The sequence below is a fragment of the Falco naumanni genome, chromosome 7 (assembly GCF_017639655.2).
Source record: "Falco naumanni isolate bFalNau1 chromosome 7, bFalNau1.pat, whole genome shotgun sequence".
NCBI lineage: Eukaryota > Metazoa > Chordata > Aves > Falconiformes > Falconidae > Falco > Falco naumanni.
Genome location: NC_054060.1, coordinates 44,403,109 through 44,430,290, shown reverse-complemented (window position 1 = coordinate 44,430,290; position 27,182 = coordinate 44,403,109). Strand labels below are relative to the sequence as shown.

The window sequence follows — 27,182 nt, the reverse complement described above, 5'->3', positions numbered from 1 at the left end:
CACTTGAGCTGACAGTCTAATTTGTTTAACTGTGAAAGTTCAATAAACTTTCACAACCTTCTTATCCTTACCATAACTAACAACACTGCTTATAAGTCTTTCCTGCAGTTGCATTAAAACAGAATAACATCATAACATGTTTGGTTTCCAAATTCACACCTGAATTCACGTTTCAGTGAAGTTTTCTTTATTCATTAATCAACTTCTCAAAAAGAAGAGAGTTACTGTTCTTCTAAGATGTATCTTTTATGATACATTTAATTATTTGAGTATTATGGTACTTGCTTGGACCTTCAAAACTGTTAGAATCTGTAGTATTAGGATTTTAATACTCGTGACCATTTGAGAAAATCTAGCATTTGATCTAGAATATCCCAGATCACACAATAATATTCAGCCACAACAGTTTAGTTTCTCTCACGAGGAACTTCATCAAACAGGGCCTGCACCCAGCTTCTAAAGAAGCAGCGCTTACCTCTGAGAAATACATGTAGTATATGCAATACAGATGAAAGGGCCCAAAAATAGTGCCAAGGAAAAGGCTTTGTACATAAGACAGAGAACACATAATTAATCTATCAAATAATTTCTCTTTTTAGAGATAAGAGGCAAAAAGAAGAAGGAAGAGAAATGGGTGTAAGGAGAAAAGAAAGATGAAACAGGTGGTTTATTGACCCAGTTTTGTCAGTGATCTGACATAAATGCAAAGGACCTGACCTCTCTTTTGCAAAGTTTGCTTCATCCAGCTGACAAGAATTTATGAACAGAAGGGCAGTTTTCAGTTGCTGTTTAAGTAGCACAGGTCTTCACATAGATTCTTTACAACTAGTTTTCATCCCAGTGGAGGCAACATCACAGAGGAAGAGAAGTACTTACTTACCAGCAATAATTATCCTTCAAATTAATACTTTTGGGGACTCTTCTTCCTCACTTTCATTTTGAAGCCTATGAAATTCTCTGAAAGTAGAAGAGGAGATGACAACCATTAGGTTTTATCCTTTTTTATCTTATTCATGTTTTCATCCTTTGACTGTTATATGCAGCACTCAAAAGATGCATGCGAACACTTTTATTAAAAATATTGTTCAGAATTTTATGATTTGTGGTTAGATTACTTGTAGCAAAACCATTATGAAAACAGAAATTTATATATATGAACAACCTCTATTTATACTGAGGTCCAAAGAAATAGAAACTGCCTGCTTTGCTGCCAAAAACATCAACAAAGGTTAAGCATGGTCCCTCAAGGTGTCTGTGAAAACAAATAAAGCAAGCAAGGGGCAGGGAGGGAAAGCAGTCGGTTTATTCCTGGGATATATATATAGCCAGGGTTTAGGAATAAAAAGCTGAGAAAACTTATACGATCAAGAGCCGAAAACCAGATGCCAAAAACTAAAATAGCAAACTCCTCCAACTGAAATAGTTGCCAGAGTTGGAAAAGAATAGGTTCTACCTTTCAAATAGATGTAAGCAAATTAATTTGGTTTGTACCACTTGTACATTTATGTTTACACATAACACAACATAACATACATAGTAGACCTAGAATCAGAGAATCCAAGATTGGAAAAGACCCTTAAGATCATTGAGTCCAACCGCAAACCTAACACTGCCAAGTCCAGTGCTAAATCATGTCCCTGAGTGCCACGCCACATCTACACGTCTTTCAACTCCAAGGATGGTGACTGACCCACTTCCCTGGGCAGCCTGTCCCAATGCTTCACAACCCTTTCGGTGAAGAAAAGATTGTTTTAAACAAACTCTTCCTTTTGAGTTATCAAGGTATGGAGTTGCATCATTTTATAACATTGATCTCACTAACTCAGAATGCCTGTATACTACTGAACCAAGTGTTGATTCTTGGTCATTTAACAGAAAAGCAAGCAAAAGCTACACATACCAGACTCTGAAACAGCAGTAAATTGGATGTTGAAAAGGCTAATTTGTGAACCTCACTTCTAGGAAAGGGATAAAACTGGGGAAGAAAAATAAATAGGAAATCAATTAAAGCAACAATAGCACCAGGAATAGGAGTGAATTAAAAATTATAAATGCTTTAGATAATTGTGTTTCACTGCAATGAGAATTATGCCAAATCACTATGTTTGAATGAAAAATAAGTGACTGTATTTCAAAAAGAAGCTTCAGCAGCTGTACTGTTAAATGAACAAGGTGAACCAGCAACTCTAAAAATCTCAAAAGCAACAGTGATAAAAATGGAAAAAAGATTAAATTCTGTATTTTCTTTTTTATGTAACAAATTATTTAAAATAATCAGCACCTACAAGGTCAGAGCCCATGAACTTTCAAAACTTAAACTTCTGAGGACAGAGTGAGATAGCCTATTTTTATTTCCATTTTAGATTGGTAATTTGGGTATACTTCAGCTAGGGTTGCACTCAATATAAAGGATATAGTTTTCCCTGTGATAAAGCATCTCAGAAATACAAACAAAACAACAACAAAAAAATACAACACTGTTACCCCATGTATAAAAAGTAATATCAGTGGTTTAGCTTTCCAGAAAAACTTTTATTGTACCTCTCATCAAATCAGTTACACCACCTGTTTCACAAACATGGAGAGGTGAAACTAACAGCTGAAGGAGAGAGTCAGGAAGCCAAGCAAAACTGAACATGGAGCCCACCTGTTCCAAGCAGTAGCCCTACAGTGAATCCATTAAAGCACAGTCTAGAATGATGGTTACTTTTCATTTATATGAAGTATCACGCTGTATCTTCTTACAAAACTGTATTTGCAACCCCAATAACAGGTAGAAGGCAGCATATTATCTGAGTCATATGTATGGAAAATAGATTTAGACAGATTGACTCTAGCAAACATGAAGTGTACATTTCATGTAATGAAAAGAACTATTGCTAGATTTACAAGTTGATTTATCTTTAAGCAACAGAATTACAGACAGTACAAAAAGGCCAGAGTCCTATCAGCCTGGGCAATTCACCATGCCCTACAGGTAGCTCCCCAAAAATCTTAAACTGTGGTATCTTAAAATATATATAAGCACACAGAACAATAAAAAGAAAGCATGAATATCTGGGTCTTTTTGTCGTACGAACCTACCATCAGAGTGAAGTAGCTACTTAACCGTTGTTGACAAAGTAAAAGGGAAAAAACCATAGTTCCAATGCAAAATTTGTCCACAACATGAATAAATAAATAAATATATATATAATATACACACATATATATATATACATAACCAAACAGTGAGATACGTTATGTTGGTTTAACATACCAGTCCAACCTAGCCTGGTCAAGTCATCTGTAGCTCCACTCAACAGATTCCACCTATATGATAATGAAAATTTAATCTGAATTCCAAGTATTGTTTTGCAACCAATTATGCACTGGTTTTCAAATATTTGCTTGTAACACATAGTCTGCTCAGAGTACTACTCACAAAGAAGAAATGCTGTACTGAAATAAAGATGCAGGAGACCAGCAATTATTTTTTTGGTCTGCAAATTATTAATAAAAGGAAAGAAATAAAGTCCTCTGTTTCAAGATCATCGCAACTAGTATAAAGTGACTGTCTATTCCAGCATCTTTTTATGGAACCATGGGAAAAAACAGTCAACCTACTCCGAGTCATTCAAAACTTTAAAACCATGAAAATCCTTACGATTTTCCAATGTACTATTGCTAATATATCCCTGACAATGCAATTCTATATATAGTGTAAAAATTACAATTATTTAAAAAAATATTTGCCTTTGTTATTCAACCACCTCAACAGCATTTACAAATATCTCTGGATTAATTAGACAATGGTGCCTTCCAGGTAAGTCTGCACCTCTTGCAGAGATCTTTTTGGAAATAGAGATCATGAAAGGTCATTGCAGATAGGAAATTTTAGCTATATGCCTAATTCTGACTTTGAATTGCTGGGTGAACATGGACTAGTCACTACCTTTTGTTTTTAGAAAAATTAATCTATTTATGAAATAAATATATCCTTATAAAGGGTTCAGATACCACCTGGTGTGTTTAATCCAGTCTCCTGCATTACAAGAACCCATTCAAAACAAAGTCCAAAACATTTTATCAACACTTTTCATGTAATTAAAGTTGAATTTTAAAGAGACTCAAAACTTGAATACACAACAGCAAGAGAATAAAATTCAAGGATACCAGCCACACTCTAAGTGCCTTCAACTACAGAAGTGTTAGATGAAAATACTTACATCACCTCAGGAATACAGAGGGGTGAGGTAGGGGGAAGAAAAAAAAAAAAGAAACACTTCCCCCTTCCCTTCCCCATTTGACTGGGGCAAACTGATTTAATTTTGAATACATACACTAGACCCATATGCCAGGCCAAGACTACTTTCCCAATACCACAGGAAGAATCAGATACATCAGTCAGAATCCCACCTTTAGTCATTGGCAAATCGCCTCTACTTCAGAAGAATATAAATTATGCACCAAGAACAGAAAAATAAAAAAATAAATATTCCCTTCTGATCTCTACTGGATACCAGCAGCAGCCCTGAATAACAAAATCTGTAAAATTGTAAACTTTATGATGAATAACAAACAAGTATTTTCTTGGCTATTTTATCTTCTTTCTCAGCTATTTCTTTTATTCCAGTACCAAGAAATCTCATATGCTCATTTTTAATTTCTGACTCCAGGATCAACCCTATCATCTTACACAGTCTTTTGTATAAACATATAAAACACCGTCTTGAACCACTAAGTTTCTTTCTCCCCATTACTGATTCTGTAAGACTAGACCTCACTCTCTGATTTTCAAACAAGATTTGGTATTACGTTTATCCCTCAGATGTATTTATTTTCAGTCATTTCTCTCCCATATGTGCACTCACACGCAAGAAAGACTATTCTTATTTCTTCCCAGGCTTTACATGCCAAATTCTTTCACTTTCCTTTAAGAAGGCAAGTTCAACTTCAACATAATCACATAACAATTCTTTATTTTCCAAATGACTTAATCTTTTCTGAGTATGACTGTAATCAGAGCTATACACCATCCTAAATGCAAATCAACCGATGCTTTATTGGCTGGTCCTAACAACCTTTTTTAAAAGCTAGAAACCAGCTGGTGTGCCTTAGAATCATGTTACTGTCACAAAGCCACATGATCTGAGAATGGAACAGATCAGGATCTGGGTCAAACAACAATCTACCTTTGATTAGCAGTCTAGTTATACCAGAAGCTCTTAACAGCACTTGAGTATGTGAATTTGCAATTATTATTTTTTTAAACTTAAATCATTGTCTATAACTCCAAACACATAAACCATCCTCTACTACTAAGTGTGATAATCCTGCATTCTCCAGTATCAGCAATTTCAGAAGTAACCAGACCAGCTTTTTAGTGAAGTCACTTGCTTATTTCAGTGCTGGCTCTACTGTTTCAAGTAGCTGGCAGAGAAGTGCCTGAACCTATGTTAGGGGAAATATATATGAAAAGAATCTGTTTAAACAACAGAACCACTTAAAACAAACAACAAAACCAGCTAAAATGTTACACTGAATGTTTTTTCATTATTAGTAAAAAAAACAAATGAAAAATAATTCCTTCTGTAAGCCAAGTGAAGTGCAGAAAAAGTGTTTCCCAGTCCTAAGCCAAGAGAGAATGTGGTTTTCTAATGAAGAAATGGTTATTTAGCTGAAAAGCCCATCAATCCATCTGTCTGGCATCGTTGTTAGTTGCTAATACTAAGCAAGTTTCCTTAAATATGGGAAGAACGAACATCTGAGGGGAACAGAGGGAAAGATAATCTTATATATATAAATAAAAATTTATCTAGATATAGATAAATTCTATATATTGTAAAAAGTCTTTTTCTAGTTTTACCTTGAGATTCCTTACTGCTAAGAGCTAAAGAAAAGCTGGAATATACTTAATCCATAATATGCAAGAATCAAAGCCAAATTATCTAACTTCTACTGCACACAGAAGAAAGGCTCTCAGGAATTAGCTGTTTTGCAGTTAAGTGCACAAGATTCTTTCTGCAGTTCAAATCTGTAGGGAAGATTCCCCTTCAAACAAGCTTTGACTACCACAGTTTTCAGAAGGACATACAATTGTTGAATGAAATTCTACTTTAATCACACAAGATACATATTTGGAAGCACTATTCCTCAGAAATCCTTAAAACAAGACTAAAAGACAAAGATTTCCTCACACTTCTTTTTCCATATCAGATAGGACTTTGCCACTTAGACCTTGTTCTAAGAGTAGACCATTTTTAATGGCACAAATTGTATTTAAGAGCAAAATTCAGTACCAGAAGAAAATATAAAACAGCTGCTATAATGTATAAAGTCCCTTTGTGATACTGTGATTTTGGTTTCTCAAGGTATAAATCAAGAACAGTCTACAAAACCGATACAATACACAGAACAGTACATAATCTGATTTATTTCATGGACATATTAAAGGGCCAAACAATTATATTATTTAATAACATCCCAAATATAATCACACTTAAAACTATTCACTTGCTAGAAGGTAGGTCACCCAGAATGTAAAAAAACAACACAGTTCTAAAAGTTCTTTGCTGCTCCCCTCCTCAAAGACACATTGGCCCAACCACTTGATTCATTTTTCCCTTTTATTTAAAAAATACATGACCCTAGCTGACACATCCCCAATATTCCCAGAAGATGGGTCACTGCTGTTCAGTGCCCCCAGCCCTACATTTTTGCCTTTACAAAGTTTCATGTATGCAACCGTGACATTGCTAACACAATACACGCTTCTATGTGTAGTGCAAATTTGGGTAAAATTTGAGGAAACAGTGCAAGCACTGCACCTCTTTTAGCTCTCCCAAATCCAGGAAAACATACGTTATGTTTCTTTTCCCCAGAGTCCCACTTCTTCTCAGCCATGTGAAGTGCCATCTGTGCTTCTCAGCCTGGCAACCTAAAAATCTGCTGTCATTTATATCACCAGTGAGCAAATTAAAGGTAAAGACTGTCCTCTTTAATAAAATAACAAGACTTAGAAATGGTAATCTAGATCATGGCTCCACAGTGACGAGTGGCAAGCATGGCTAGTTAAAGGGTCACAGGGAGGAAAAGGTGGCAAACAGTAGACTATCTTCAGAGCTTCCTTAATCTCTGTAAACTAATGCAAAAACTATGAGGAATAAAACAAGAGGAGCTGCAAATCTCAGAAAGAAAATAAAAATATGACTCAACTGCCACAACATATTTAGTGGGATACTACACAAAGTTAGAGGGTGTACTTGGCTCAGGAAGGACAGATACAGGTGGCGGAGCAGGAGATCTTGTCTTAAATATCTAAGGTTTGTATAGTTGTTCTGAGAACCAGAAGCCAAACACTCCATGGAACATTAAAATGAGAAAGCTACAGTAAGAAGGAAGTATAGATCTCCTATAAATTACTAAACAAGAAAATTTTAGTGGATGAGGGTTTGGAGGGACTGTTGAGAGAACCTGTTTTTTCTTTTTGGTTCTTTTGGTTTGTGGGATTCTTTCTAGACGGCTAACAGAATCATTCAAAGCACAAGATTTAATATTAATAATTCACAGGATAGGCCTTTCAGGAAGCAGATCACAGATATAACTCAGTTAACCTCTGTTTGGTAACTAGCTTGACTATTGCTTTACAAAAGTTAACCTAAAAGCTTACATCAATATACTAATGCCTGAAACTTTCCCAGACACTGAAATGCAAATTATCATGTTAGAACGAGCCCTGAAATACTTCTGATAAAGGCCATCTGCACCCTTCCAACCTCTGGGAACAGTCTGAACACTATCACATGGCCGGGAAAACTTCCAAATGTTACCACGCATGTAGCTACCTGTTTTGAAGGCTGGGAGATTAGCATAAAGGACAAATCTCAATCCCTGCCAGTTGTCCTCAATATTAGACAATGGTCTACTTTATCAGTGTTGATGCAGACAAAAGGGATTTGAAATCAAACAGCTTAAGGAAACAAAACCTAAGTGTAGATAAAGTCTGCAAGAGTACACAAAACTAAGAAAAGGGGAAAGTAGTAACAGTCTTTAGAAATTTAACCAAAATAATGAGGACATTTAGAGGCAAGGCAATCACACACAGAGAACGCTCTCTCTAGACACAGGCTACTGAGAGAAGAAACTGAAAAAGCTCTCAGAAAAGCCCAATTGAGAAAGGGGGTAAGTGAGAATACAGACAACACGAAGAAGAAATAAAGGCTGAAATGCTGGCAAAACCTGTTCTCTTGAAATAAGGTCTGAAACCCAGTAAGAAACAAACCTGTGTTTGAATTTGAGGAAGGAAATTGTTTGTTTGTTTGTTTTGTTATGTTTTGTTATGGATTCCAATAATTAGTTCAAAATTAGTTCAAAAGAGAAAACCCATCCTATCAAAAGACAAGGCTATGAATACAATGTTTGACAGTCCCAGCAAAAGAAAATATCTAAATCAGTAAGCTTTACAGAAGAAGTAAAACAGTACTATGGATGTCACTGAAAAACAATTGTGATGTTGAAAACACAACAAAAAGGAACATGGCTGAAAGCTAAAAAAAACAACAACCCACACCACCACAATTCTTTTGTTTCTATTTCATATTTATATTAAAAAAATAGAGGACCTTGCTATTAATTATGAGGGATTATTTTAAACTGCGGGATTTAATTCAGCCTATCAAACTTCAGACATAAAGGAGGTAAAGTTTTTAAAATAATCAAAAAATGTATACCTTACTACCCACTACAAGTAACAGCTACTCCTACAGATACCATTACACATTCTTTTAGTTCGAGAAATTTATATTGAAAGAGAAGTGAATACACAAGAGAAATAGGAACACCAACAGAATTACTAAGAATCCTTTATGCATGTATTGAGACAATTCATGTAGTAGCAGATTAAAAGAAACAGCACCTTCTATTGTGCCTTAGATGCCTACCCTGTTCCTTCTTCTCTTTTTTTTCCTTCCTTCTTGAAAAGGTGAATTCTTCAAACCTGCCCACAGTGAGCACACAGTTTGATACCGCTATGGAAATTACAATAAGAATTCATACATAATTTCATCTTTTATTTTAAGTTTTTCAAAGAACCAAATAAAAATCATAGCATTTTAGTCCAAAGTCTATCCTCGAACAGCTTGAGTAATTCTGCTTTTATTAACTGATTGGTCAAATAGCAGTAAGGTGACATTAACACAACTGTGGTCAACTTCACTGCTGTGACTCAGAACCACATCAGCAGTTGTGCATATTTCAAAGATGGTATCAACTTCATACTGCTGCCATTGCTGCTCCATGGGAAGGCTATGAACAGATGCAAGCAGCGTTCAGCATCCTGGAAGCTTGAGAAAAAAGGAAGACACAACACTGCTTCCCCTGAGGCAAGACAGCACTGCAGCTTTCATGTTTATCAGACACAGGCTAATCAAAGGTAGATCTTCAAACAAAGGTCAAGAAGACTATCAAAGCTGAGATTCTAGCTATTCAGATCAAAGAAGTGGTCAGGGATTTTCAATAAGAAAAATCTGAAAGACCTTTTTGAAATTTGTCTGTTCATGGCTGGTGGTGCCTGACAATAAAGGAAGCTGAAAATTTGTTTTGACTATAATTCCATTAGCATGAATGTTACACAAAAAAATACACAATTTATGTATTTCACAGCACACGAGGAAATGCCTTTGAAACTATTCCTTGATACTACACACCAAGCTTTATAGAGCCTAAATGTTAGGGGAAAATCATGTACTAACACATTGGTACATTTCATTTCAGAGAAGTTTCAGGTCTTTTAAGTTGCTCATATTTGAATAATTTTTGATGCATCTTTTCCTTAAGCGTGCTTCACCACACAGACTAAAATAGTGTGATATTAAGAAGAGGCTATTGCTAAATGTATGCATGAAGGTTCCTCCTGAAGTGGTTATTTTCATATCTCCCATTTTTACTACCCATTAGGCAATCTTGCATTCCTCTCTCGTTCCTCTGATGCTTAATTTATAAAGGAAACTTTTAGAAAATCATACATATGTGTTCCCTACTTAGAGATAAAAAGCAAATATCATTTTTAAAGTTAGATGTTGAGTTTAATTAAGCTGAATTTCATCTTTTTACCTCTTTCAGTCTATAATATATGAAAGAAAGCAAACAGACTCATTGCAATGAATTTACTGTGGGTTAAAGGCTCCACAACTTAAAGCTCTTCATTCATTCCCAGAACAAGTATATACTGGTAGCAATTCAGGTTTCCCTACACTACCCAATGACTGTGATACAAGCTACCCTATGTGACCAGTATTAGATATAATCTAGCATAATTATACAGATTTGTATACATGTATATCTATAGATATAATATGGAAATGTATAATCTATACTATATGTATAAGCTACTTTTCATATGCAAAGAACTTTACAAATTATACCAAACAATTTCTGTTTTCCTTCCTAACAGCAGCTACATTTAGCCCTAGATCACAGTTTCCCACAGCAGTCAAGAGGTGCTGACAGACACCATGCAAGGAAGACAAGGCAGTATTCAAACACCAAAGGACAGAGAATCATGAAATTGGGTTTTCTGCTAAACCCTGATCCCAGTAAGAGGACAGCTGGAAAGGAAAAGGCAGTATATGTAAGAACTCCAGGAAGCATGAAAGAAAAAGTATTGAGACAATGTTAAAAAACATTGAGATGTACCCTTAAGCCTGTTTTAAAAGCACATTTTGTAGCAGCTTCCACTATACACGAGATATCTTTACAGAGATGGTTTGAAATCAGTGCTGCCCATCATTGAACTCATTAAAGAGCCTACTGGATAAAGAAGGACAAACTTGTCACTATGCTTCATACAACTCCATCAGGAAAGCTAAAAAAGAGCAAGATAAAAGATAGCTGAGAGACAAATGTTTTGTTGAGGCTCAAACCGCATCCTCAAGAACTGACAACTCTTCCTTCCAAGTATCTTTCTCCACACACTACACATGCTGACCAAGTAACTGCCACCAATTACACCTATGTAATAAGTGCAGCTTGAAGATGGGTCCCCACAATATTGTAAATGCCATTAGAAATCACAGTTCAAAAGACAATATTCCATTTTGGTTTACTACATTCCAGCAAAAACTTTTCACACTGACATATGTGCTACTAATACACCACAAAAAGTGTTTATGCTGATTATTAAATACCGTCATACTGTATTTTGGAGTTCTTTTAATGTTAGTACATACCAATTGTGCACACTTGGGACTATCCACCTTCAAAATAACAATAAGTCTTCACACAGCACATGCAAACACAGCTAAAGAACTCTCAGATAGGAAACCACAGTTCACAGCACTTTTTTCCTCTATCATCACATTTGACCTAACATATAAATATAAGCATACCATAACGTAAAGGCTCTGAGGTTAATAAACACCACTGATACAACATTTTCAAGGAACAATCAAGAAAAGAACTGTTCAGAGGAACATTCCATGTGTTTTCATTCCAAAGCACTCATGATTTCAAAAGACACAGTTAAAGCTATCACCTCTTTCAATATGTCTAAGCCAGATAAATAATCAGTCTCCTTGTGGTTGCTTCTGCCAGGGATGGTAAGAAGTTTGAGCATCAATACCATATATTTCTAAGAGACTTCAGGAGAAAAGGCACTAACAAAGGTTATTAATCTAAAGTTTCTCTGTTTATGACTTCGAGGAGCACTTGAAGAACTGAAATGGCACAGAGAAACATTAAGTACACAAGTAGTTCCTTACTGTCCCAGAAGTCAGATCAATGGAAACCCCCTCAATAAACAAAAAACTGTATTGGATAAATACATTTGACTTGCAGTTGCCACTGAATTACAGCCATTATTTACAAACTTCTCAGCAAGAAACAATAATCTTCATTAAATCCCAGGATGCACCTTTGCTGTCTAGCACACTGTGAGCATATTGCAACAGTTCACATCAGTGTCATGAGAAAATACATTTAAATAAATGCTGAAAAACTGTGAAAAAAGTGTTTCCGTGTTTATATTAGCTATATAAACATTAAGAGGAAAGCTGTTCAATATGCACTTTTGAGATAGCACTCTCAAATGAACAAGATACAATTCTGTGTACTATTTTTCACATTTATTTTCAAAAATAACCACATAATTGACACCTTGGTTAACATTTCTGATGGGCCAACTAAACCACATCTCCATCTACTAGCTCATATTCTTATATAACTAATTTTTTAATGTTTTTAAATCCATAAAAACAGAAAGCTGCAAGAGCGGGCTGGAAATTAGGACCATGCGTGGCAATCAGTTAGCTGAGGGGAACGTGCTCGAGCTTGTACAGACACAACAATTAACATGCAGAGTCATGCTGAGAGAACATAGGGGAGTGGGGGACGGATGGCGTCAAGCATGGCGCCAAAGAAAGATCACACCCTGCTGTTAATTGATGGTAGTTAACCACCAATCGGGGATTGCCTAGGATGCAATGCTTAGCTTCAAGAACCAATCTGTTTAAAACGCGCAGCTTCTGAAAGTATATATAAACTCGTGCTTCTGTACAATAAATCAACATTTGCTTGCATCAAACAGTGTCCCGTCTCTCCATCGCAGCAAAAAGCCATCAAGATTAATCTTTTATTTTCCTAAACAATCTGTAGCAAAATACACTCAAAATACCACATGAATGCCTTAACCAACATGGCATGACTTGACAGTACTTGAAAAGCTTCACTACACTGTATCATAGCCAATTTTATGCTTGTCTTCCAAAATACGTAATTCTCTCACAAATCTCTACTACAAGGAGAGGGCACCCTGCCTGAGAAAGCAGGATGTTATTTAACCAAGAGCAAACCTTGAACCTTGACCTTGAATCAGGTCAAAGTACTACAGAAGGGATCCCCAAAGTTAACAAACAAGAAAAATTTACATTATATTAAAGGACCGATCAAACATTGGTCAGCAGGGAAAACACATCACATCAACAAAAACTGCAGATAAAAAGGATTTATATTTGGTCAACTGATGTCAACGTGACATAAAAAGTTTGATTAAAGGCTATCTTAATGTCAGATAAAACTCAAAATATTTAGTTGCCTAAATTACTGTCCAGAAGGAATAGTATCCCCAAGTACTTAGCACGGGTTAATTTCAACAATTCAGGCACTTAACCTGAGAATTCAGTTAAAACTCCCTCAAAAACTAATGAACTTTCCCAAGTAATAATATAGAAAACACTGCAATTATGTCTTCAGACAAAAACTAATGAGACTCTTATTTAAAAAAAATAATTTCAATCATTCTACTTACCTGAACAAGATGACATCACCCCTACAGAAATGCCACACTGCTGCCTACCAGTTCCCTATCTTTTGCAAAGGTGTCACTAGCTCTTGAACTAGTGGCTATTGCCAATAGGTCTAACCTAGTATAAAAACTCCTTTACAATTATTACAATTGATGACAAAAGCAAAGGAAAATCAAGTCCTATTACATGTTAATGTATTTATCAAACATTATTTCACAAAAGCTAACCATAATAGTAAAAACTGCCAACCAATAATCAGAATTCTGTTACACATTCAGACCTTCAGCAACTAAATGCTTCAGGCATTTCAACTAATAATTTTGTGCTCCCTCTGCCCTCATAACTCATTTAACCCTTTCTCAGGTCTACTGCTTTCCATCCTGCATCTGACATAAGTTAAAGAACATTAACATCCTCAGATTCTTTCCATAAGTTTTGGGTTTTGTTTTGGGTTTTTTTGTTTGTTTTGTTTTTTTTAAAAAAAAAAAGCAGCAAGGCTATGACAGAGACAGGACAATGGAAAGAAGCTGGCAGGTATCAGAAGACATTCAGTTAAAGAGAGAATCATTCCTAGTGCTTATGCAATAAACAACAAAATGCTTGTCAAAAGCACAACTGAAACCCAAGAAGCTATTTTGTAATTAAGACCCATACACAGCTTAAACTCTAGTGCCCTGCACACTCATGAGATGAGTAGTCTCAATATTGGTTTTGACACAACTCTTTTTGGAATCCAGTCTCAACTACAAGGAAAAGTGTTCAAAGCCAACAGAAGAGCATCCTCCCTTGAGAAAATAAACATCAAACCACAACACTGCAATGAATCACAGAATGGGTGAACTAGGAAGGGACCTCTGGAAGTCATCTTGTCCAACCCCCTGCTCAAGCAGGGCCACTTGCAGTTATCTTAAGCCATTTGTTGTTGGACCTTTCTGACTAAGATCCAGAAAGTACGCTGCACTGTCTCTCTTACCTCACCCCCACTCCGGTACCCACTTTCAGGCATTTATATACATTGGTAAGATTCCTGTGAGCTCTCTCTTCTCTGGGTTAAACAGTCCCCAACTCTCCGTCTTTCCTCACAGGAGAGAGTTCCAGCTCCTTCATTATCTTTGTGGCTATTTGCTGGACTCTCTCCAGTACATTCTTGTCTCTATTGCACCAAGGAGCCCAGAACTGGATGCAGTACTCCAGGTGTGGCTGCACCAGTGCTGAGCAGAAGGGAAAGATCACCTCCCTCAAACTGCTGGCAACACTAATCCCAATGCAGCCCAAGATGCTGTTAGCCAAAATTTTTAGCTGCAAGGGCACATTGATGGCTCATGTTCACACTTTGTCCACCAGAAACCCCAGGTCCTTTTCTGCAAAGGTAATTCAAGTCAGTCAGTGCCCAGCAAAGAGGGTTGTTCCTCCCCAGGTGCAGGACTTGGTATTTCTTTCCACTTGTTCAACTTCATGAGGTTCCCATCATCATTTCTCCAGCCAGTCAAGATCCCTCTGAATAGCAGGACAGTCCTCTGGCATATTAGCCACTCCTCCCAGTTTTGTGTCATCAGCAAACTTGCTAAGTGGGCACTCCATCCCCGACATCCAAGTCATTCATGAAGATGTTAAACAGGACTGGACCCAGTACCCTGGGGTACACTGCTAGTTATTGGCCTTCAACTAGACTTTGTGCCACTGATTGCCACCCTCTAGGCTCAGCCATCAAGCCAGTTTTCAACCTACCTCACTACCTGCTCATCCAGCCCCATACTTCATCAGTTTCTCGGACAGTCTTATGGGAGACAGTGACAAAAGCCTTACTGAAGTCTAGACAGACAATGTTCACTGCTCTCCCACTCTCTACCAAGCCAGTCACTTCATCACAGAAGGTTAAAGTTGGTCAAGCATGACTTCCCCTTGGTGACTCCATGCTGACCACTCCCAATTACTTTCTTGTCCTTTATGTGCCTGGAAATGGTTTCCTGGATTAGTTATTTGATCATCCTTCCTGGGATCAAGGTAAGGCTGACCAGCCTGTAGTTCCCTCTATCATCCTTCTTATCCTTCTTGAAGATCAGAGTGACATTTGCTTTCCTCCAGTCCCTAGGCACTTCTCCCAATTGCCATGATCATTCAAAGATTACTGAGAGTGGCCTTGCAATGGTTGACCCTCCATACTGTCTACAAGTAGCCAAAAAAATAACTTATGGAAGGGAAGAAAGAGAGCAAGTTGCCAAAACACAAAAAACGTCTTTATGAAAGGGCAGCAGACTCTGGTATCCCCATAAATGGAGCTTTTTTTATGGGGAAAATGGCATGAATGTTACCTGCTTGAATACCAGAACCGTAGAGCGAGAGGGCACAGACAAACTCACAAAGTAAAACCAATGAGAAAAAATTGTTACACTGAAAAAAAAAATAATTGTTTGCATTTGCTTAAACAGGGAGTCAACTGTGACTATGAACAGACCAGCACTGGAGACATGCATCTGGCTAACTAACCCACTTAGGCAGGCATTCAAATCCGACAGTTCCCCTTCTACACTTGTGAAGAATGAGCAAGCCTACCCTAAACAGCCACAACATTCAAATCATGAACCTGAGATCTATACACTTCGAATAGTATATGCACTCACAATCTATATAAGAAAACATGCCATGAAAGGCAGAGTCCTGAAAGTTCTAACTGAAAATATTGTTGGTCACACAAAAGCAGGATCTTATCTCCTGTAGGACTTAGAAAACAGTGGACTTGGAAGTAAGCAAAAATCAACGCTCTGTAAAATGGTGTATCAAACTCATTCTGTGGAGAGTCTAGAATCAAAAAATCTCTGGCTGAGAGATACCAGCATGTCCCATTACATCTCAAGACACAGTTTTATGACCTTACTGCCAGATTTCAGTACTTGGGATATTTCCTATTCTGGGCCCAATAGCTTGAAGCAACTGGGATATACCAGAGATGTGTTCAGCATGCCCAAGGATAAACTACAAGTAAGTAACTTTATGCACCCACAGAGAGGTCTGAAGAGCAACCCACTGAATAGAGAGAATGTTCTCTCAGCACTTCCATAGACACAGAATCTGCAAAATTATTATCTGTCATTACCTATGCATGACACTGCAATACGTTGTACAGGAAAATCAAACAAGCATCTTAAATTATGCTGCACTCTCTGTATCTCATATGTATGTCTAGCTCTTCAAGAGACCATCATTTCTTTGCTCTAGGTTATACCGAACTCCTCATCCTGTAAAAGCAATATCCATTGTAATCAAGTGGAGAAGAAGGATAAAAGAGATTTCTCACATGCATTCCACGAGTCTTGCTGCCACTGAAGGAGAAAAATTTTATCAGAAAAAAACATCAACAACTTGTTAAGGGACAGCATCACCTGCTCCCTAGGAAGTACACAAAGCACGCCCATATCTGCAGTTTGAAGATGTTGTCTTAGGGTATAACATAAGCTGTCACATTACCCAAATTGACATCCATCTTTACAGTCTGGTAGGGCAAACTTAAAGAGTATTGATATCTAGTCCAGCACTACCTCACTGAAGTTAAAAGACAACAAAAGTTGTAGAGACAATGTCTAGCAGCTCAACCCAAAATCCAGAGTGTTGAATAGTCATCTACAATGAAGAACAACTCAAGGAGAACATCTTTCAACATAATCGTGTCCTAAACAGTGGGCCACATCAGGAAAAAGGTGTAATTCATACTGTCCTAACTGCTATTATTCAAAAACACCCCAAGCAACAGACCAATCAAAAAGAAGTTGTAATATTAACAAAAAAAAAAATCCTAACAGAACTGTGAAACAGACTTATTTAATGAACAGAAATGTGAAGACATGCATCCAGAAGATAGTAAACTGTAAGCAGAGTCTTTCCAAACCTTTGTAAAAGCTAAAAATCCCAGACCACAGAAAAAGGAAGTACAGAGACTATCCAAGGATAGCACAACACCACAAAGGTACCTCAGTGAAACAAAACCTTAAGTAGGGGAAACAATATATTTTTATTTAAAAATATATTGCTTCTGTGCATTGAAACCTGGCCTTAAATAAGGAGCAAATGCTTGCCTAGGCAGCTGAGAGAAAGCTAAAGACACAACGTGCCCTGCCATGCTCACACAACTTGGGGTAGGAGAAAAATGAGAGAAAGAAAAAGAGACCATCAACACGTCACATACACTGCAACGGCAAAAACCATTCAGTGTCACATATACAATCATTTAACATGTGAATATCCATACTGATTGTCAAACAGAGGAAGTTGCTTAGCAAACACCCAAAAAGAGACAAGATGTCAGCTAAGTACAGCATATTAGAAACCTGTATATGTGTTTCAAGTATATGATGTATTTTACCATCACAAATAGAGACACAGAGCTAAAGACAAAGGTTCCAGGCAATCTGAAAGCTCACATTTTGAAACAAGTCACTTGGTCAACAGAAATCTCCTTACAGGTAAAGAGGTGAAAGAAGACATCTATGTAATTGTATAGATTAACAATTTAAAGAATTATTTAAAAATAAAAAAGTTTTATGCACTGTTCAATAAACAGCATGTCAGATAAACACTTTAATGTTACATACATGCACATAAACACCTCCAATTTTTTTTTTAAAAATATCCAAGAAGCTTAACAAATGTATGTTCCCATACAAATCAGACTTACCGTAAAGTTATTATGACACTGTGCAAGTTCTAATCAAATTATGGTGAAGTTCTACATAAGCATTTTAATAACTAAAGATGAACATTGGGAGGCTGTTTGAACAGAATTCTTACTCGTTTTACAAAACCTTTTGGAAGATCAATACTTTGAAGAAAGATTTTAAAACACAGCAAGTCAGAATTAACTACCATAAGAGATTCACAGCAATGTTCCTCAAACTTCTAAAACCAGTCTTTATCTTTTTATTAATGATGTCATGGTGATACTCATTGTTATTAACTGACTTACAGGAGAAACATCCTGATACTACAGAAAACTATTCACCTTCCCACTATAAGGTTGTGAAACAAACACAAAATGAAAGTAAACTCCTAAAAAGCATTTACATTCAGAATTAATATTGCTGCCATAAAGCAACTGTAGCAGCACTAACTGCACCAAATTCTAGAATGACCAAAACCTGAAGTGCTTCATTTCATTTTGAATGTATTATACCTGAAAATGAGCAATATAATATATGGGGTTTTAATATCCAATATTTGAAGGAACTAAGTAAAATGGTTGATTCACTGGAAACTACAATTTGCTACAGGCATCACCACTTGTCTTAGGGAAGATCCCTAAAGACTACAGGTTAGCAAAAACAAATAAAGGAGCAAAAACCGCAGAAAAGGGTCATTCAAAAATTTCCTCATGTAGCATCTCATACTTGAATAAGAAAAATGAAAAATAAATTAAAGAAAAAAAAGTCCCCAGCCTGCCACTTAACAGTAGCTCTTTGCTACAGGCAACTCTTCTGATTTGCTGGCTTGTAGCCAAAAGTCTTCCAAAACAGTTACTGGGCTCCTCATATCTTAAGACTGCTTCTCCTCCTCTATTTATTCTCCATTCCCACTCCGAAAACATAGGGAGGGAAAGAGAGCAGAAAAGAACAGGAAGAAACAATAATCATGTGAGGGAGCTAGAATATCATGTATTTGGGGCAGGGGGGAAAATTAGAATTGATTGCAACTGATTCTACAGCTAAGTCAGAATATCACCACCTTGAAATGATGCATTATGAGCTACATAATATGAATTTAAATTCATATCATGACAAATGACCCAGAAAGATCACCTATTTTTAAGGTTGCCAGATACTTCCTTGTTGAAGATTCATTTTTCAGTTTCTTTTAAGTTACCAAAGGCTTTCCAAGATGACCCATTCTGTGCCAGGCATCCACATCAAAGCTGAGCTACTACTTCAATGTTTTCACTGTATGCAAAACATATTTTCCCCCTTTCTGAGGAAAGCCACAAAAAAACACTTTTGCCCCATTACAAAAGACTGATTTTTTCTTTAAAAAGTTTAATCACTTGCATGCTTTAAGCTCGACATGCATCTTCCCAAGAGAAGTAAAATGCATATCTTGACACACAAATGATGCTTTTGTCAAGCTCACTGTAATGTTACTATTATTGATTTTGTTTTGATATACAATAGCTGAGTCACCTACACATTCTGTCTGTACTGATTCCATTCCAGTATGAGGCTTCTGGAAGCTAAGCACCTGCAGTTGTAGACTAATAGGATAACACAGGCTGGAAAGGACCTCCAGATGTCCACACTCCAACCTCCTGCTCAGTGTCAACTATGAGAACAGACCAGATTTCTGAGCTTTATCCACTTGAAAGTCTTGAAAACCTCTAATACAGAGCCTACACAGCTTCTCTGGGCAACCTCTTCCACAGCTTGACTATGCTTACACTGATAAAGTTTTCCTTTATATCCAGTCTGAACTAACTTTGTTTCAATTTACGACCACTGCCTCGTGTCCTCCCATGCACCTCAGTAAAGAGCCTGACTCCATGTTCTCAGAGATCTCAAAGACACCAGGAGGTGGTTGTTAGATCCCCTGAAGCCACCTCTTCTCCAGCAGAAAAAAAACGAAGCTCTCTCAGCCTTCCTCACAGGGCAAGTGCTCCAGGTCCCTAACCATCTTGGTAGCCCTTCACCAAATTAAATTCTGTTTATTGATGTCTTTCCTGTATTGAGGGTCCCAAAACTGGGTGCAGTACTCTAGATGTGGTCTAATGAAGAGTGATAATCACTTCCCTCCATCTACTGGCTATGTTCCTGTTAATAGAGCCCAGGATGTTGTTGCCCTTCTTTTCTGCAAGGTCATGCTGCTGCTGGCCCACAGTTAGAGTGCTGTCCACCAGGACCCCAGGTTTCTCTGGCAGCACTGCTTCCCAGCCAGTCAGTCCCCAGCTTGCATCACTCCAAGGTGCTCTTCCTTCCCAGGTGCAGAGCTTTGCATTTGTCCTTGAATTTCATAAGGCTCCAGATGGGCCTTCTGTTCACAGTACCGAAGTCCCCTTGAATAGCAGCCCCATCCTCATGCATACCACCTATTCTCCCCAGTTTGGTGTCATCTGCAAGCACAACTGCATACTCTATCACCTTCACAGGTTGAACCCCTGCAGTACCCCACTTGTTACCAACCTCTCGGTAAGACATATTTAATCACTACTCTCTAAGTCTATCCATCCAACCAGTCTTTTACTCATCTAGTGTTCCATCCACTCAGACTGTTACGTCCAAATATGAACATAAGAACGTTGCTGGAGACAGAGTTGAAAGCCTTGCTAAAGTCCAGGTAAAGGAAATCCACCGCTCTCCCCGCATCCAAAAATTCAGCCATTTTACCACAGAAGGCAGTCAGGCTAGACATGCATGATTTACCTTTGATAAATCCATGCCAATTGTTCCCAACTACTTCTTGTACCCAGAAACATATTCCAAAAATATCCATGCCTTTATTTTCTCAGGGATGGAAAGGAAGCTAGCCAGCTTTGTACCTCCTTGGACTGTATTTTGGCTTTTTTTGAAAGGTAAAACATATGCCTTTCTCCAGTCATCGGGAAGCTCTCCTGATATCCAAGTTGTTTCAAAGATGATGGGGAGGGATCCCACTGTGTCTCTGTCCAGCACAATCAGCAGCCTCAGACACAATCCATTTGGACTTGTATGATTTGAGTTCTCTCAATAATCCCTGACTCAATCCTCATCCACTGCTGGTAGCTACTCTTCTCAAAACCCTGCCATTAAGCACAGAGACCTGGGGAGACCTTGTCAGTGAAGACTCACTAAGGAAAAAAGGGCACTGCATACTTCAGCCTTACCCATGTCCACTGTCACTAAATGACACATCACACTCAGAAAGAAGCCCATATTTTACTAGTCCAGGTTTTTACTACTAAAGTACTAGAAAAAACTCTTCTTGCTGCCCTTGACCTCCCCTGCAAGTGTCATCTCTAGGTAAGCATTGATGTCTTCCCCAAATACCAGGACAATGTTTCTAAATTTCTCCTCTGTAGCCCATCCCAGCTTCCACTGCTTGTATATACTATTTTTGCACTGGAGCTTCAGACATGAGTTCCCTGCTGAGCAAAGCTCACCTCTTGATAGGCCTGTTTGTTTCCCTGAGTATCAGGATGGACCACTGGCATCTAAATTGCTTCTCAGCGATATCCTGCTGGACCCAGCAAGCATGAAGAGATAAGCTGTACACATGAACAAAAGGGTGGAAAAGAGGAGGACCAACTGGACTTGACTGAAGAAAGAACTGCAATGCAGGGAAAAAGCCAATACAGTTGACACTGTGAACAGAATCTTGAATTTGGGATACAAACCAAATCTGATATGGGTGAGAAGACCAGCAAGAAAGGAAAAAAAACAAATTTGTATGAGAGACCAGCAAGGCCGGAAAACCAGAATGAAGTACAACACTGAAGTTGAAAAACTTCAGAAAATAGAACAGAAGCCAGTGGAAATGCAGAACACAGAGAGGACAGATCCTAGCCATAATAAGAGAACTGGATGTGAAGCTGAGGATAGTGGACTGAAGCCTGAGACCAGCAGACAGGAGTGCAAATAGCTAGTTAGGATTCAAACAGTGGAAGAACACTGGGCTAAACAATTTACTAGTTAGACTCTTCCTGCACAACAGTTCTGGATCTCAGATAAGAAGCCCTTTAGCAAGAAACAAAAATTTTGGAATAGGGCAAAAAAGACTGGGACAGGAAGATATTTAAGTAGGTATCACAGAAGAAATAAGCAGAAAAGTCAGCAAAAACCAGAACATGTTCATTCCCAGAGCCTGGAAGAGAACCCAAGATTCCCAAGTTTCATCACTGCCTTGAAACACTTGAAAATCTCAGAAAACCATGTCAAGACCATAGCACTTGGACCACAAATGAATTAGAAACTACTAGTATCACATTCTCTGCTAGCTCAAGTGGCATAAGTCTCATGGAAAAACATACAAATTTCAGCCTTTCTAAAGATTTACATGCTATAATGCAATCCCACTTAATAGGCTTCCTCCTGTCCATCAGGGTTGCTGCATTTTTTGATCTAGCATGTTGAAACATTTTGTTTATGCGCAAAGAATTTTATTTTTTTAAAACAGGTAAGTACCAAAAAACTAGCCCTTGGTTTAAAAAAATAAATTATAGCCACATCGCAAAAATTTAAAATTATTTGATCTTGTTCTCTGTGCCCTTGTGCACAAGGTACTCTTGGTGTATTACTGAACAAGATATTACAAAATATTTAAACAATGACACTATAATATAAAAGGACTTTGCTATGTACACTGCAAATGTTGGCAAGTATGCTGTTAATAAGACAGGTCTTGCAGGAAATGAAAGGGAATTAATATTGTCCCAGAGAAATCTGATTTTCTTCTTGTCCCTTGCAAGCAATTCACCTCTAAAACCGCCCCCCCCACACACAAACCCCCCCCCCACACACACACACACACACTTTCAATGGGCAATCCACTCTTTATCAAAATTTTGGACTTAGTATCTCAGGGTTAATGCTGCAGCAGACCTAACTATTTATACTTGCAGTCTAAATCAATAGACACCATACTAAAACACTAAAACAATGAGGTCTTCTCTAGCATATGCATTCATGGATCCCTGTTAAGGGATCTGTAAAAAAAAAAATGAAAAAAAAAAAGCCAGGTTATTTTTAGAGTAAATTACATATGGAGACAGACCTTTATGAGAAAACATTTTAGAACATGCAAATCATTAAAACACTTGATAGATTATTTTGAAAAATAGTATCATAAAGGCCCTAAACTGGATATTCAGCATGAAGGGACACATAACATCTCCAGAGACTTCTGTGAAAATATTACTAGCAAAACATGCAAGCACTAGAGACTGAAGGTAATGAAACAGCAAGAGGAAATGATGAAGGTTCAGTATGAACAGCACATAACAAATAGTAAGGCCACACCTCATCCTATACCAAGGAAAAAGATTCAATATTGCTAACTGAACACAATTATGTCATTCCATGCTGTATACTAAAAGAAACATTGTAGGGGAAAGTGTAACATTTAGCCATGTACAGGCCAAGCTACAGTTCTTAAAAGAATCCCTACTTTGGCATTTGATGATTTATCAGAGCTTGATCTCACAACTTCAGAGTTCTTTGAAGACAGTTTTTGTCACATAGTAGCAAAACATACGCACAATTTCCCTAAAAAACACACACATCACTTCACTTGAAGATTATGTTTATCATATAAGAGATGCATATTAATGCAATCATACATAGCATGCATCATCTACATTTGTTTTTGTTATTGTAGTAGAAGCATACTCTATGACCAAACAGCAAGCTTTTGAATACCTCTGGAAAAAAATGGTCACATTTTGCTTTGACACTAGCTCCCCCTCCAGACAGCCTAAGATTATAGTAATTACTTTTTATTTTACATTCTGACTCTCCAACAAGATTTAAATACTAAAGTCCAAATCTTCCTCATCTTTATCCCCTTAAATGTCAATGAACAGGCTAATCAGATAATGTATAAGTCAAATTATTGTTGATTATTTTTTACTGTACATAAATTCCAAGACTGGAAAAATCATTTGGTTTAGAACAGATCTGACCGATAAAGCAACAATTCTATACAGCTACAGAGAAACTGGAATGGACCAAAATTACAATTTTCCTGTTTAATCCTATCAATGGTGTGCAATATTTGTAATATATAAACATTCCACTACACAATGAAGCCTCTGTTTGCAGTCCCAATAAAGTGATCGTAAACCACAGGTTCCAAAACAAAAGGAAGTCCCTATGTGGTTTAGTACTACCCTTACTAATTCACTTAAGGTGAATTAGCTACATTTCTACTCCAGCAAGTATACTTAACATTTTTTTTCTTGTTCTAATATTAGCTAGAACTAAAATCTTGACAGTTTAAAAGATACTAAACAAAGACGCAAGAGTAAAAGAGAAAGCAAGCTACAACTTCTAATCTGACCCTGTATTTCTCAGTTGTCAAATGTCCTGGCAGCTGCATCACTAAAAGAGTGAATTTGCATGATGCAACTCTCCAAGTTGATTCCTACCCTTCCCTCATTACTGAACTGCTTGCTCAGAAAATATGAATAATTAATTACACTTTCACCACTGAAAAAAAGGTTGTCTCATTACGTGTTGATGGGAAAATATGCAAACTTTGCAGTACACTAGTTTGTCAGTTTCAGCTACACACATTCATGAAACCCTAACAAGTATCAATGAGAGTCTGGCAGTAGGCATACCTGTAATAACCAGTGAAACAGACGCTGCTGGAAATACATCAAAGCATAGCCACAAACTCCTGCTAACTAGCTTGCTTTAATAATGGAAGGAACTGTAACAGAGCCTTCTGTAAAACTACCCCAAGCACCAGCAGCACAGGCAATGTTGGCCATTTGTTTGCTTTTGCAGTTCAGATTCTAAAGTTTTTGACAATTTACAGTGGAAAATGACTTAGAAAAAGAGGAAAAAAAAGATTAATACTATAAAATAATAATAAAAAAAATTCATGCCTAAGCACCCTTTCTGAAGTATTTATTCTATCAGCTTTCAGTTAAGGTCTAGACATTAAAATGCTGCATTTTGGGGTAGAGAAATTACATGTGTACATGCAGATACTGAAACACATTTCAGTGGACTTGTATGTTTCAGTATACATGTTTATACTGAAACATACACATTTCAACAGACTTGTATATTTCAGTACACACACACAAAGGCAGTGGGAAGTGCTAATACAAGATCACAGGAAGTGAAGAACCTTCTGAACACACTGTGGTTTTCCACATCCACACACGCACAGCATGTGTATCACAGTGCACCATGTGTGCATTGAGGACACAAGGACAGCAGGTACAGCCCCAAAGAACTTACGGTCTTTCAACAAGCAATTTTTCAGCAGATGTCTATGCCCGTAGGCTTTTTGGTACAACCTCCACCATGGCATTACAGTCTACCTATTCCTGTACCCCCAGTCATGAGTTTCTGAAAGCAGAGGGTCACAGCATGGTCTTTGGAGAGCATCTACAACACAGCAGGTACACACCCGCACATGCGTGTGAAAGACCCGAGCATACATTGTGCACACACTTGTCTAGAGGAAAAATCGCCGGCGCCTTATCAGTAACAGAATCCAAGACCAAAGCGGTTAAACGTGCCGAGATGCTGCAAGGGTCGCCGTGGGAAAAGCCCCAGGCAACAACCGATGGCTCCGCACCCTTGTAAGCCCAGCACTTCCTCGAGCTACCGAGCGGCCCTGGAGCGTAAGGTCCGTGCACGAAGCCCACGCTTCCCGTGCGTCTCCCTCTGCCAAACCCGTGCGGCCCCCGGGCGGCCCCAGCTCCCGGGACAAGGAAAGTTGGAGGCCGCCCCCCGCGCCCTGCGGCCGCGACGCGCAGGACGGCGGCGGCCGCGCTCCCCGCCGCGGGACCCCGCTGCCCGCGCCGCTCCCCAGGGCAACACCTCCCGCCTGGGCCCGGCCCGGCCCCGCTGCCGATGGTGATGCCCCGGCCGCCCACCGAGTCCCGGCCTCCCCTTCCCTCGCCGCGCTCGCCGGCGGCTTCAGGCCCCGCCAGCGCCCCTCAGGCGAGGGAGCCCACGGGGTCCCCGGCACAGGGCGGGGGGACCCCGGCACAGGGCGGGGGCACCGGCCCCCTCCCCGCCACCGCCACCCCGGCGGCAGCCGTTGCCGAGCAGCGCCCGAGTAGCAGCGGCGGCGGCGCCAGGCCCGGGGGGAGGGATGGGGAGCGCTGCCCGGAGCGGCGCGGTCGCGGTCTCGGCTCGGCACCCGCTTCCCCGCCGCCGTGGCTCCCGCTCAGCCCCCGCATCCCCTTACCCGAGTGCCGGCGCCGCTGGCAGGGCCCGCGCTGCCGTCGCCGAGGGTGCCGGGCGCGGGGAGACGCCGGGGCGAGCGGCGGGGCGGCGAGGGGGAGGGGAGGGCGGGGGGACACCGCGGCGAGGAGACGGAAGCAGGAACCCGCCGCCGCTTAACGGAGCCGCCGGCGGACTGAAGCGACGAAGCGCGAGACGCGGACAGCGCGCGCGCCGAGGGCGGGGAGCGCCGCGCGAGCAGCTGACAGCGAGGAGCGGCGTACGCCGTGCAGCGAGCGGCGACAGCAACCGACGGCGCCAGCGACGGCGCGCGCGCCCCCGCGAGCGCACTAGGAAGAGCCGCGCCGCGGGCGCGCGCCGGCCGGGGCCAGGCAGCCTATGAGCGCGCGCGTCGGGCTCCTGGTGCCGCCGGAGTGCTCTCGTCACGGAGCGCTGGCGCGCGCGCTGCGCATGCGCGTGGGGGGAGCGCCTCCCGGAGCGCCCCCGCCGCCGCGCGCCCCCGCACCCCGCGGCCCGGCGGGAGCGGGCGGCCCGGGGCCTGCGGGACGGGGCTGGCGCGTTCGTCCCCCCCACACCCCCCGGCGGGGACCGGGCGGGGGCGCCCGCCGCGCCTCCCCTGCCGGCCGCGGGGCCGCGGGGCGGCGGCGAGGGCCCGCGGGGGGGGGGGACGGGGGGGGGAGCGCCGGCGCTCATCCCGGCGACGGGCGTGTGAGGGGAGCGGCGCCCGGCTGAGCCGCCGCCGCTGCGGTGCCCCTTCCCGAGAGGCAGTGCCGAGGGGCGAGGCGCCGGCGGGCGGGGCGGCCCTTCGGTGCCGGTCGGGCCCTGCCGTGAGACATCCCTCCGCCGGGGCCGGCCTCGCTCCCGGGCGGCGGGTAGGGCCGGCCGCGGCCGCAGGGCAGGGCGCGGCGGGGAGGTGGCAGGCGCTGCCCGGAGCCCCCCGCCGGAGCGGCCGCCGCAACAGGCGCATCGCCGCCCGCGGTGCCGTCGCACCCTGCCCGCGGGAGCGGCTTAGTGTGGTGTGTTTGGT

The 27,182-nt window shown here is 40.2% G+C and overlaps 1 protein-coding gene across 3 annotated transcripts in view; it reads right to left on the bottom strand.

Moving 5' to 3' along the window:
- The window catches only part of FUT8 (fucosyltransferase 8), a 128,130-nt gene extending 101,662 nt beyond the window's left edge, over window positions 1-26,468 (bottom strand). For all 3 annotated transcript variants that reach the window (XM_040602030.1, XM_040602031.1, XM_040602032.1), the window contains exons 1-2: window positions 26,160-26,468; window positions 881-957 (exon numbers count right to left, since the gene is read on the bottom strand). The gene's annotated coding sequence lies outside the window, so the exon portion shown is untranslated. The remainder of the gene's footprint in view (window positions 1-880; window positions 958-26,159) is intronic.
- Between the last annotated feature and the right edge of the window lie 714 nt (window positions 26,469-27,182).